The sequence below is a fragment of the Montipora capricornis genome, chromosome 5, assembly GCF_036669925.1.
Source record: "Montipora capricornis isolate CH-2021 chromosome 5, ASM3666992v2, whole genome shotgun sequence".
Lineage (NCBI taxonomy): Eukaryota > Metazoa > Cnidaria > Anthozoa > Scleractinia > Acroporidae > Montipora > Montipora capricornis.
Window position 1 is genome coordinate 29,852,963 of NC_090887.1, and position 4,717 is coordinate 29,857,679.

A 4,717-nucleotide genomic window follows, 5' to 3' on the forward strand; every position below is an offset into this window, starting at 1 on the left:
CGGCTGGACTCTAACCCGACTTAAACTAACAGTGCGTACTTTCATCGATACATGGCGCCAAAGAGGGTAACAACAGGAAATATCGTGAGAATATGTGGTTGAGTTTATTGTGACACCAAATGTTACCTTACGATCAACATGCAATGACCTGTGCGAATAAAAAGTGAGAAATCTTCGTCTGTCAGAGGTTAGGAAATATTGCATTGTCGATAATTTACCGATAGCTGAATTTATCATGACACCAAACGGTACCCTTGCGGAGATGAACATGCAACATAAAAAATGATGCAATGCACGAGTTTTAAGCACAAATAAAAACTAACAAATGAAGTATGAAACGAAATTTGATAAGCCGAAAAAGAAGTTAGATCTTTGATTCGCAAAGCCCTCCACCGCAAGGTGAATGACCCATTCAATCTCACACGTGACACTGGTGACATCCATAGGTCATGACGTTGATAATCATGGGTGGGAATTTCTTCTGTCCTTCTGGCACGCAAAAAGAAAAACTTGAGAAGTGGGAAATACTAAACTTTGTTGAAGGTTTTTCGTAGCCCGGCGATTCATGTTTGGTTTTCAAAAGCATGACAAACGCTTAATGTCGAGAGGTAAGACACAGGAATCAGTTGCATTATATTTTTCCTTCTTGGAGCAAGGAATGTGATTCCTAGATGTTTCCTGCGTAAATGAAACGACATTGTTTTCCGCACGCTATCTTGGTTCTTGCGTGTTTTTACAAAACCACGGATTCTCAACAGGAGCAATATAAATTGGGGTGTCATTCGCGTATCGTTACAGACTGTTCTTAGCCGAGGTGTTAATCAAGGATCTTGTTTTTTTTTTCCAAATTGTAGTTAAGATATTTTTTGCAACGAGCGAAATTATGAGCAAAGGTAAAAATGGTAAGAGCGGCAGACCCGAGACAGGAAAATGGTGGTTTAGGCTTAACTATATTTATACAAAAACGGAAAGGGACATTAACTGGCGTCAAGGAGATGGCAAATGTTATCGCTGTTGCTGAAAGTTCGGATACCTCTTCTATTAAGGTACATTGCTTACTTAGTTTTCTGAATACTGTACAAAGAACGAAAAGAGAAGTGACATCATTGGCTTATTCAGGTCTTTTCATTCTACAGGTCATGTTCTCCAACCTATCTGCCGGTGTAAGGCTACAATTGTAGATTTAGGCAAATTCGACATCCTTGCAAACGATTTCTCGAAACAATTTATGGATTACACTGTTTCCAGTCGTCAGTTTGCTGACAGATTTAAACGGATTCAAGAAAGCAACCAAACAGTGGATGAAAGGCCATCACTTTCGCTTTCTCCAGTGGTTTCAGACGTTGGTTTCTCAAGGGGGATCGCAAGATCGTACTAACGAGCCAAGTTCTCACGCTGGCAAACGGAAACCTGGCTTGGAGGTTAATGAAGAGCCCAGAAATTCGAAGAGAGCAAAGGTAGATGACCACCAAAGAGATGAAACAGATGGGGCGTGTTTCATCAAAAAGTAGAGAGAATGTTTTCTATCCCAGGTATGTTGAACGTGACTATCGTCGTAGCGTAATAAGAAACCAGCTCACTTATCATCTATTTTGCGAATTACTGCTATCGAAATGCTCAAATATTCATTTTGTGAAATAGAGGGTTTAAATTTCGTTTCGTTTCCTCTCGTTTTGCAAGTTACAGTAAGCCGTTTTAAACAAATGAAAGCCTTTTAATATTCTAAGTAACAATGTAATGGTTTTCACCTTGACATAAATTCTATAATCAAAATCGAGGTTTTATACTTTTTTATTTGGACTACTTTGACAATATAAATCTAGAATTAAGCCTTTTTGCAAGTTTCCAGTGCCGTAGCGTCTTTCGTTTTAGATTTTCGTTTTAAATTTCCGAGTTTTCACCTTGCGTGACACACTAAGATAGTGACTGTCTGGTTCAATTTTCAATTGTCGACATATTTGAAGTATTGGGAGATTGTGCCTATAAGTGTGTATACCAGCTCACGAGAGAAAAGAAATTGTTTTCATTGCAAAGTGAATTCTAGATGTATCGGAGTAAATTCTAGTTATAGTGTAAAAAGAGAAAACACCCCGTGCAAAACACACATGCATGTGTGAGGAACTTAATGCGGAGTTGCCGAAAGGAATTCAAATTTTTCAGTTACTACGTTTATTGCAACAGCTCAGAGCTGCAATTGCTTTTTACTGGATTTATGTATGTTAGACTAGCCAGGGTTATCATTCTAATCTTCTAAGATGTATTCACTAAACAAATGTAGGCCAAGAATGGTCACTCAGCCTCAGGAAAAATACATTTAACGGCCATCACTGAACTAGTAAAGTAGGATATAAATCAGGAATCAAAAATAATTAATCTTAGAGAGTTATCGAACTCACCGATATAAATATATCAGTCCTCTAACTCTCTCTAAGTAAATAAATTAAATCACACGCGTTTCGAACGTGACACTTAAGATTATGTTTGTTGCGAAGATCGTCCACGTTCTGAGGTAGAGTTGCTGAGCAATAAGATATTTCTTTGTCAGTTTAACTAGCTTTTATGGGCAAGAATATGTGCTGATGTCAGGCAACGAATACGTGTCAAAGATGACGTTACAAATTTCAATTAACAGCTTTTTCCTAAGGTGTTTCTTGGTTTTATCATTTTTAGCATCAGCAGCCAAGGCAAGTCTCAAACGCCGGAAGAAATGAGTTGTCGTGGATTCAGACGAGGAAACTTTAATGAGTATAAGACAAAGCTTGGAGCAGGATGTGCTTGAGGAAGATCACCCAGTGAATAGGCGAACACCGTTAACGAATATTAAATTTCGAAATTCATGATTTAAGTGTTTTCTTCTTTGAACGGATATAAATTCAATGCAACGTTGTAAATAAATTATTTGTGATACTGGAGAAGTTATGCCGTTGTCTTAATCCTATACCATATAGATTAAGAGGGATTCCGCAAATTTCTAAAACAAGTTGTGTCGCGATTAATGGTTCCGGAAATTTTTCAAACCAGTAGCACATTTACCGTCACATTAATCTTAGTGCAAAGGTTAGTGGCTCCAGTGTCTTTGGACATTGTTAGGACAATTAACTCGTTTCGGAAGTGGTATCGGAAATTTCTGAAACCATCTATCATTGAAGCTGTTTTCAAAAAATTTCGAAACCAATAATCGCTAATTTCCCTCACCTTCACGTGTGGTCAGCTGCAGGGGTTTCAAAAATTTCTGAAACCGGCAGTGGTTAACTGCCCTCGTTTTTAGCAATAGCCAAGACAAACTGTTTCGGAAATTTCTGAAACCAGTAACGGGTAATTGCCGCTCCTGTTAAAGTTATGGTGAAGACAGTGGTTTCGGAAATTTCTGAGGCCAGCCTTCACAATGTCTTCCAAAGTTATTTTTTCGAGCCACCCACAAATGGAGATGACATGGTGTACGACTGAACGCTATCGTTCAAATGAAAGTGAACGGTAAATACTTGGACAAAAAGTGGACGAGAGGGATTTTCCCAGCCGAAAGGACATTTTTGGCGGCCAGATAATTCACTTTCCTCGAAATATCAGCCGAAAATTAAAATTCCGTCAAGGATTCAACACCGACAACCGATTTTTGTTAACTTTAGAATATCCCCCAAGGTTTTGGAACGTGTTACTGACATCTTTTAAGTCTAGTGGATAGAATTTTTTTTAGAAAAAAGGAGTCTTAGCTGTCTGTGTATTTATATATATATATATATATATATATATATATATACATAAATTGAAAGATTAAAGAGGACGCATCGATTCTCTGTTACTCTGAGTTTCGCGCCTAAGCGCTCGTCAGACAGAACTTTCAGAAAGTTCTGTCTGACGAGCGCTTAGGCGCGAAACTCAGAGTAACAGAGAATCGATGCGTCCTCTTTAATCCTTCAATTTATGTATACTTAGCTCTGCTACCACAGCATTGAGCACTTTACGCCAAGGCTGAATCGACCTCCACATTTATATATATATATATATATATAAATGGATATATATATATATATATATATATATATATATATATATATATATATATATAAATGAAGAAAGGTTAGCTTTAAGGTCTCTTAAATATAGTGAAAATGTCATAAGAATTCAAGATAAAGGTTCTAAGTTTCGTTGTCCTCAGTCAACAAGAATACCAAAATAAGATACTAGGGCAGCTTAATAATGATTTGCATTATGACAGCATAGATTCCGACCCAACACTTGACCTATAGTTCTTTATTTGTCTTTGATTGTCAAATCCATGTCACCTTGTAGCTTTGACCTTTGTTTTGTTTCGTTTCCTTAATTTCAATATTTCTGCTCTGTATATATAAGCTGCTGTTGTTGTGATTTGCACTCATTGTAAATAGTTTTTTAGTTTTTAATTTTTAACCTGAAGAAGGCCGAACGGCCGAAACGTCGTAGTAAACTTCGCCCAGAACAGTCAAGAGTTTGTCTATTCGTCGCTTTTCCTTACGTACACTAAACTACAAATTCGCGTCGAGACATTGTATCCTGTGGATCCTCTTACTGGGAGTTCATCGTTAGGTCAACCAACCGTACACTGCTTATATATATATATATATATATATATATATATATATATATATATATATATATATATATAATTAGTAGTGTAGGATGGGAACAGAAATCGATACAACAAAGGAAATGAGTGAAAATGTGTTCAGCCGGGAATCGA

The 4,717-nt window shown here is 37.1% G+C and overlaps 1 long non-coding RNA gene across 2 annotated transcripts; it reads left to right on the plus strand.

Annotated features, from left to right (window-relative positions):
• Positions 1-488: 488 nt before the first annotated feature.
• On the plus strand, positions 489-2,789 carry LOC138048915 (uncharacterized). 2 transcript variants are annotated; one of them, XR_011132252.1, is made up of 3 exons: positions 489-1,046; positions 1,137-1,532; positions 2,671-2,789. It is a non-coding gene; the product is annotated as an uncharacterized lncRNA (long non-coding RNA). The 2 variants fall into 2 exon arrangements; XR_011132251.1 differs by having other exon boundaries at positions 504-608.
• Positions 2,790-4,717: the final 1,928 nt, after the last annotated feature.